Here is a 9416-nt window from a genome sequence, read left to right on the forward strand (position 1 = left end):
CTGAAGCATGCAATTACTGAAATAAAGAATTTAACAGAGAGCTTCAATGCCAAACTTAACCAAACAGAAGAAACAATCAGTGAGCTAAAAGACAATCCAACAAGAAGCTAATTAGTAATGTGAAAAAATATGAAAATATGCAACACACTGGTAAAGGCAGCCTGTGGCCAGATGCAGAGTGCTCAAATACTGTGATGTGGGAGTGTGCTAACTACGTAACTCCAGCACGAAGGTTCAAGAACAAAAGTATTAAAAATAACTATGGCCACAAAATTGTGCTAATGGATATATAATATAAAAACAGATAAATTGTGACATCAAAAACATAAAACGGGGGGAGTAAAAGGGTGGAGTTTTTGTATGAGATTCAAGTTAAACTATGATCAGTTAATATAGACTGTTATATCTCTAAGATGTTATATGTAAACCTCATTGTGACCACAGAGCAAAAACCTACAGTAGGTCCACAAAAGATAAAAAGAAGGGAATCAAAGGATATGACTGCAGAAAAATCAACACTCAAAGGGAGGCAACAGGAGAAGAAGAATGGAACAAGGGGACTATGAAACAGCTAAATAACAATGACTAAGATTGTATTAACGAGTCCTTACCTACCAGTAATTACTATAAATGTAAATAAATTGAATTCTCCAATCAAAAGACATAGAGTGGCTAGGTGGCTAAACAAACAAACAAAAGGACCCAATAATATGCTGACCACTAAAGACTTGCTCTGGCTTTAAAGACAACATAGGCTCAAAGTGCAGAAATGGAGAAAGATATTCCATGCATATAGAAACCAAAATTGAGCAGGGGTTGCTATATTTATATCAAGAATAGACTTTAAGCCAGAAGCTGTAACAAGAGACAAAGATGGTAATTATATAATGACAATGAGGCCAATAAATCAAGAAGATATAAGTCATAAATATATATATATATATATATATATATATATATATATATATATATATATATACACACCCAACATTGGAGCACTTAAATATATTGAACAAATGCTAATGTATTTGAAGGGACAAACAGACAACACTCAACTAACAGAAGGGGACTTCAGTATGCTACTTTCAGCAGTGGGTAGATCATCCAGATGGAACACCTACACAGAAATGTTGGACTTGAGCAATACTTCAGACCAATGGTCCTAACAGACATGCACAGAACATGCCATTCAATGACAGCAGACTATAGATTCTTCTCCAGCACACCAGAACATTCTCCAGGATAGATCATATGTAGGTCACAAAACAAGTCTTAGCAAGTTTAAGAAGACTGAAATCACACCAAGCATTGTTTCTGACCACAATTATGAGACAAGAAATCAATAACAGAAGGAAAGCTGGAAAATTCACAAATATGTGGAAATCAAATAACACATTCTTGAACAATCAGTGGGTCAGAGAAGAAAACAAAAGGAAAATTAAAAAAAAATCTTGGGACAAACAAAAATGGAAACAAATCTTTATCGAAATCTATGGAAAGCTACAAAAGCAGTTCTAAGAGGCAAGTTTACAGTGATAAACAGCTACATTAAGAAAAAAGAAAGATCTCAAATAAATAACCTAACTATACATTTCAAGGAAGTAGAAAAGTAACAAATTAAGACCAGTTAGCAGAAGTTAGGAAATAATAAAGATCAGAGCAGAAACAAATGAAACAGAGACCAGAAAAAAACAATTTAAAATATTAATAAAACTGAGAGTCAGGTTTTTGAAAAGACAGAATTGACAAACCTTTAGCTAAAGATTCAAACAAATAAAATCAGAAATGAAAGAGGAAACATGACAACTGATAACCATAGAAATACAAAGGGTCATAAATGACTGCTACGGACAATTATATGCAAGCAAATTGGATAATCTAGAAGAAATGGATAAGTTTCTAGAAACATACAATCTAACAAGACTGAATCAGGAGGAATGAAAATCTGAACAGACCAATAACAAGTCAAGAGGATAAATCAGTAGTCAAAAACCTCCCAATGAAGAAAAGCCCAGGACCACATGGTCTCACTGGTGAATTCTACCAACCATTTAAAGAAGAATGAATGCCAGTTCTTATCAGACTCTTCCAAGGAATTGAAGAGGAAGGAACAGTCTCAAACCCATTTGAGAAGGCTGGCCTTACCCTGCTAAGCCACATAGGACACTACAAGAAAAGAGAACCATAGACCAGTATCCCTGATGAATACAGATGCAAAAATTCTCAGCAAAAAATTAGAAAACTGAATTCAACTGCACATTTAAAAAATAATGCACCGTGATCAAGTGAGATTTATCCCTGGGGTGCAAGTACAGGTCAGTGTGTGCAAATCAATCGGTATGACAGATACATATGCACAACGGAATATTATTCAACCTTAAGAAAGAAGGAAATCCTGCCATTTGCAACAGAATGGATGAACCATGAGGGCTTTATGCTGAGTGAAGTAAGTCAGACTGAGAAAGACAAATACTGTATACTATCACTTATATATGGAATCAAAGAAGCCAAACACATTGAAACCAAGAGTAGAATGGTGATTACCAGGGACCGAGAGGGTGGGGGAAATGGGGAGATGTTGGTCAAAGACTACAAGCTTCCAGTTAAAAGATGAATGAGTTCTGGGGATGTAATGTACAGCATGGTGATTATAATTAATAATGCTGCACTATATACTTGAAAGTTGTGAAGAGAAAAGATCTTGATGTTCTCACCACACACACACACACGAATGGTAATTGTGGGATATGATGGAAGCATTAGCTAACACTATTGTGACAATCATTTTGCAATATTTAAGGGCATCAAGTCAACATGCCGTACACCTTAAACTTACACAACGTTATACATCAATTATTTTTTAAAGATTTATTAATTTACTTATTTATTTATTTATTTATTTATTTATTTATTTATTTGAGAGAGAGAGAGAGAGAGAAAGAGAGCAGGGGGAGAGGAAGAGAAAAAGGGAGATAGAATCTCTTAGCTCATTCTCTCTCCACCACCTCAACTAATGCCTCACCCTGTCAGCCTGGGGTTCCTCATCTGTAAAATGGAAATAATCCTAAAACCCACCTGCAACAGAAATGTTGTAAAAAATTCTGTAAAATATGTATAAAGCCATACACAGAGGGAAGTAGCTATTATTTAAGACAGTAAAAACGGTTGTTAACTCAGAATCTTGAAAAACAGTTATCAGTTTTGAACATCAATTTGTCTTTCTTTAAAAAAAAAAAAAGTCTTGCAACTTGGGAGCGGCTGCCAGTCACAAAGCCTGACAGTACACGATGATAAGCTTGCAATCATTTTATACAGCTCTTTAAAACGAAATACCATCTGATCTGATTTCCAGATCACAGGGTTTGTTCCTAAGCAACAAGCACAGGCTTGCAGAAATACTGACAAGAGCAAAGAGCTTTGAAAAGGGGTCTCCAATAGGTCAGCAGGGTCGTAGTTGGTGAAGATGAGTCATAGCTAGGTGTGCCTGCATCCTCTCCCTTGGGGACACCTTCTCCTCTTCTTCAGGGAGGCCGTAGACCCCCGAGGCAGACCCCCAGCCCTGATGACCCCACAGGAGAGTCATCCCATGTCATCGGTCACCTAGGTTCCTGGGGCCATTCTGTATGCCCTGCCCCAGGCTCACCGTGGCCCTTTAGCTCCTAGCTGTTGCTCCTGTTCCCAAACCACCAAGGTTTCAAACTCCACACTCTTGTTCCAGGCCAGGAATATAGGCTTCACCGCACCGCCTCAGGCCAGTTGACCTCAGGTTTGCTGAGGCCTGTGTTCTGAACACCCATGGAGTGAGCAGCTCTCCACTGCCTGCCCAGTGGGCTCCTCCAGCAACAGCCCTTTGTGCACTAAGACCCATACTCCCTCCCAAAGTGAGCTGCCCTGTAAGGCCTCCTGATTGTCCAGCAACATGGTCCCACCAAGATACCCCCCCCTTCCCAATCAGTACCTTAGGCTCTCACCCTTCCCTGGGCCCTGTGGTTGCCCCAGCAGGTTCCCACCCAGTGCCCATCCATGCCTTCTAGGTGGACCCAGACCCATTTTTTCAGTCCTCTTCCTCCATGTATGCTCAGCAAGCCTGAAGCCAATCAGACCCCCTGAGGCTCGCTGCTGCTAAAACCCATAGTGGGCTCCCTCAATTTAAAAAAATAGGTTAAATAAGGCTGGGTCGGTCTCCCTGGGACAGAGGGACACCTTCTCTTTGGCTACATTGCCATGCTCACCAATGTGCTTATTTGCTGCCTTCTGAAAAGATTATGTCCTTGAGAACTGAAATGTCTACCCTAGCAGCAGAATTTTATCTGAAAAAGTAAGATTTTGTTCTTTGTTCCATGATACATCTTGGATGCATTTTTTTGGCACACCATCGATGGACTGAAGCTGGGAGAATTTCTCGATCAAAGACAATATGTGGAACTCACTCTTCTTCTGAGGGACTACCCTCCATTCTCAATAGTTTGGCACACACAGCTCAAGGATACAAAAAAACTTCACCAAGTGCAGTGGAACACCTGGGGGCCCACGGCGTCCCCTGGTGACCACCGACACACGTGCCTCCTTGGCCTTGCCTTCTTCTCCTTTTGACTTTTCTTCTTTTTTTTTCTTTTACCAAACACATATGACATACAATGACTGTATTCAGAGACTGGGCTAATCTTGTCTTCCATGGAGATGAAAGTCTGCACATCCTCTCCTTGAAGATGCTCCAGAGAGGAGAACAAGATGGGCACAGGACTCTTACCAAAAGTGGGGAAGAATCAGTCTCACATAAAGCCTACTTCTCAAAATCCAACTCGTCTGGATGGGAGGGGACTTATGAAAAGCGCATGTTCCCAGGGCCTGCCCAGGTTAACTGAATCAACACATCAGAGATGGGTACTGGGAATCTGCATTTTGAGCAAGCCTCATGGTTGCACACCACACACAGTGTGAGAACCAAACTAGATATTTAGCAACAAGGATCTGTATGAGGGAGCTAATCCAGCAGCTTACATAAAATGCATTAAATTGGTGGGGAGTGTTACACTCCTGGAGCAGGTAGAAGAAGATGGCAGGTGCTTGCAATGACCCAGGTGTGAAGTCATGGAGGGGAGGAAGGAAGAGAGAAGAACAGGGCCACGTATGAGACAGATGGAGAGAGAAGGAGCTAAGACGCCCCTCTTGAGCCAGGTCTTGTAAAGGTGGAGCCTGAGACAGAACTGTATGTGCTCAAGATTTGAAGGAGGGCTCAGGAGAAAGACGGAGGGAGGCAGAACAAGGCAGGGAAGTAGCTGAACAAGGCCCTTAGCTTCAGCCTGGCCCCATAGGAGTGCTAGAGCCAGAACTGTAGCCGTGGGGCTTATCCCACCTAGAGACATAAGCATCTTTGGTGCGATGACCAGTATAAGGACCCAGGAAGGGCAGGATCTACCACACCCCCTGGGACAACCAGGGCCTTCCCATTTACCCACAAATCATACAAGCTTACAGGCCAAAATATACTCCTCAAGAACATGTTGGTGGCCTGCTGAGGGGAAGCAGGTTTTATTGGCATTAAAGGGAGAAAGGGAATGACCTCTGGAGAATGTGCTGCTTCTAACAGGACCTGATGGTTTTGTTTGCATGGTTTTTCTTTGGTGTTTTATCCCAAGCGAAGTATATTGGAAAATATAATAGGGGACCTATGGTGGGGCCTGGGGGAGGAGGGAGAGGTGACCAATGCCATGTTTTAAGCATGAGTGACTGGGAAGATAAAGGTATCATTAACAGGTCATACGCACAACTTTTTTTTTTTTTCTGTTTCTCAGCTGCTCCCTAAAGCCTAATCTGACCAGCTAAGGCCCTTTTCCAGGGACCCAATCCAGAGCATCAGCTCACCTTCTGGCCCAAAAGCCTCATCAAAAGCCATCACCGTAGAATTCTGTCGAGGCCCCCTTCTTTCCCATCATAAATCTTAAAATATGTAAGACTCAACCCCTTCATTTCCATATAGAAACTGCCAGACCTCCCATCTCACCTTCTTTGGATAAAGGTGAGCTATTGGATAACACTTGTACAAACATCTGCTTAGCAGAAAATTTTGAAATAATTTCTAAAGAATCATCGAAATAAAATGCCAGACTCTGGAAGAAAGGATCATTTCACCGGAGGTGGAACTCCTATTTTCCTATGAACACCAATAATATCTCCCTCAACCACCCATCCACACATGTCCAGGCACCCCTCTTCTGGTTCGAAACTGATCAGGTGTGCAACATGGAGGGCCCCCAGGTTATTTCGGGTGACTGAAGGCCAGCTGTGAGCTCTGATCTCTCCCGCTGGTGGATCTGTGACCAGAGCAAGCCAGGCATAGCTGCTCATGGAACTGGTTTCCACCTGGGGTAATAAATGATGTTGCGCAGAATTAGATTCTCTCTGGAAATTCCTCTTCTACATTGCCCATTTATAAAACATGATCGCATGTTTCAGTCGGTTTAGATCGGTAAGTAAGTTGGCATCAGTAACTTGGTGGTCAGTAAGAAGGGCATCAACCCTATCATCATCTAATTCATCCTTGAGGGTTTTCATTAAAATTATTAATTACCACTCAGTATTATAAAACAGCATCACCATTTCCTGAATAAATACAGCTTTTATAACCCTTGATTTCCATTTTATGTTTTTTATTATAGGTTTCTCAAGCCCTCCTTATATGGATTCAACTTATAAGAGCTATAATCAATGAAAAGCAACCAAAACATATGAACAAAGACAAATCATTCAGAACCCAGACGTCACTTGCCTTTGCCTCTGTCTGATACTGGCTAAGTCCCATTTTTCTTGTTTTCATTCCTCTGCTAACTATGTTTCCCCCACCTGTTCTGTGTGGAGAGAGGTAAATCGAAATGGATAATCTAAGCCTCCTCAATGTCATTTCTCCTCCCTTTCATGAAACCAGAGTGTCTTTTGGATTCCATCAATCCCTGGATAAGTAATACTACCACCCCTAAGGCACTGCCCAGGGGGACAGCCCGCTGCACTCACACCTTTGCTGAGGTGCGGGGGTCCCACATGTGATCTATTTGTTTTTTGCTGGCAGGTGCTTCCTTTATCTGCTACTTAATGAAAACTTTGGCTGAGAGGCCTGCACAGAAATGCTTCAGAAAAGGTGCTGGATGGAGATCTACAAAGTGGAAATCCCCAGGGCTGGAGGCTAAGGAGCTGCTTCCAGCCAGGAAAGCCCAGGCTGTACTTCTGGATTCCTCCCAGCACCACTCAGGCTGAGGAGTGGGAGCAGGAGGGCTCAGTGGCTATCAAACCCAGATCAGCCCTTCTCCAGCAGCTTCAGGCAGGAACTGCATCGAAGCCCCTCCATCTTAACCCTTCCAAAGTTCCCCTAACTCTCCCTGGTGAGTTTCCTCAGAGAATCACCTACATGCTTTGTTCTTCTAGGTACTTGAGTCGTTGAGGCATCCCCAGGTGTCCGCGTGAGCTGATCCATCACACCCCTGCCATCTTTTCTGAGCTCACTCTACTCTGAAAGCAGCTAGTTTCCCATCTGATTCACCATGCCCACTTTGCTCTACCACTGGAAGTATAATAAATTCTAATATTTGACAGAGAAAGAAGCACTTGTGGAGAGAGTAAAATACAGCTAATATATTGGCTGACACAAACAACACAAGAGACCTTTGGAAAAACATACGATGTGATACGATAGTGATGGCTGCCATTTATGGAGAGCTTCCTCCATGCCAGGAACACCAAAAGCTGAGCTCCTTTTCTTCTCCTTGTACATCGCGGACCAAGGCCAACCCGGTCAGCCATGCCTGTGCTTTGTGTTCCATTTGTCATCAGTCACAAACGCACACCTTGAGCAAGAGCCTCGCCTGCCCTTACCCCAGTGCAAGAAGGCCTCCCCACTGGGACACCCGTACCGTCTTAACACAGTACTCCAAAATTGCACCAGTCCCCTCCTCCTGTACCCCCTACATCATCTGGTGGCATCACCACACACGGAGGGGTCCAAGTAAGGACTCTGGGCTCATCCTCATTCTTTCCTCTCCCCCCCACCCGCAATCAGCTCCCATGTCTTCCATACTTTCTCCTGGACCATATTTCATTCTATTTCATCGTTCCCCACCCACGGAGCTACTGCATTCAATACAGCCCTTGCACTGGTCTCTAGCTTGTCCTTCTGCCTCCATCTAGCACACCGAAAGCTACCCTCCATGGTGCCAGGTCATATAACTGCTGCCAGGCTGTCCTTTCCAAAGACAGCCACTCAATCTATATCCCATCCCAAATGCAGCAGGCAGCAGAAGGGGCACCGTCTGACTGCCAAGGCCAGGTCATAAAGGGGCCAAAAGTATCCACCATCCATCCTTCACCTGCTCTCTCTCGCCCTCCCTCCTTTCTCTACCTTCTCTGCCCCCTCTATAGGTGAGAATCTATGTTGGGCTGGGAAATTCATCCTCAGGTCTGGGAGTTTATACTTACTTAGGTTGGTGAGTCCAGTTCTTAGGTCAGGAAGTCCATTCTTAGGTTGGTGGTGCATTGTTGGGTGGAGGGGCCCATTCTTGGTGGGGAGGCCCAAGTTAGCAATGCAGTATCTGGCTGGAACATCAAGGTGGCCACTCTCCATACTCCGGTTATTCTCTCTACACTGGAGATGCACGAGCCTCCCACAGTGTTCGCAGAAAACTAAATGACTCCATGCTCCTAAGGTGCTTAGCAGGGGCCTGACTGTCACTATCCTCTGTACGAAATAGCTAAAGAAGTCCACATCTTCACCCACCTTCCCTCCAGGTACAGGGGGCTGGGCTCTGCCCTCTCTGAGCACCAGCACATGCCCAGCTCCCAGTGGAGGCCCACTGAATGTCTGCGGCATGAATCCTCATATCAAGAAGGCGGAGCTGGAAGTGGGTTGGAGTTCAATGAGAAAGCATCGTGGGGAGTCAGAACCTTAACTGGACCCCACAAGATGAACAAGACTTGGCCGGTGACCAGTGAGAGAGGCCGGCAACAAATGCTGGGGACTACCTCCCTAAGTGTTGGGGGAGGTCATTGAGAGGACAGGACAGCCAGTTTACCTGTGAGGTGGACTCCAGCAATCAGTTGCTCCTGTCCTTGGAAAGTGCATTCTGCTTGTCTTACTGGCTCCCAGAGACTGCCCCCAAGGACAGAGCCTTCAGATAGTGATGTGGTGCTGAGACCATCTGGACAGTGTACTTGACCCAGTTAAGGCCTTTATAAAAACTTTTTACATTCTGTCAGGCGGGTGGAAAGGGTGTGCAGGAGTGAATGGGGGTATGCTGGGACCCTACAATAGCTCCCAGGCAACCCTGATGGGCATTACAGTGAACGCAGGATTGCTGCTGACAGGCTGAGCATGCTGGACTGTATGCACCTCCCCACGACCATGGTGTACGTACCCACCTGCCTGAGTG

General features: G+C 44.2%; 1 long non-coding RNA gene across 3 annotated transcripts in view; it reads right to left on the reverse strand.

The window, feature by feature from the left end:
• Nucleotides 1-9118, reverse strand: part of LOC123779065 (uncharacterized) — a 55201-nt gene extending 46083 nt beyond the window's left edge. Inside the window, exon 1 of one of the 3 annotated variants that reach the window (XR_015720972.1) lies at nucleotides 8467-9118. This is a non-coding gene — a long non-coding RNA (uncharacterized LOC123779065). The remainder of the gene's footprint in view (nucleotides 1-8466) is intronic. The other 2 variants (XR_015720973.1, XR_006776070.2) reach the window with 2 other exon arrangements.
• Between the last annotated feature and the right edge of the window lie 298 nt (nucleotides 9119-9416).

Source organism: Ursus americanus, chromosome 22 (assembly GCF_024610735.1).
Source record: "Ursus americanus isolate L20-20 chromosome 22, mUrsAme1.1.p, whole genome shotgun sequence".
Lineage (NCBI taxonomy): Eukaryota > Metazoa > Chordata > Mammalia > Carnivora > Ursidae > Ursus > Ursus americanus.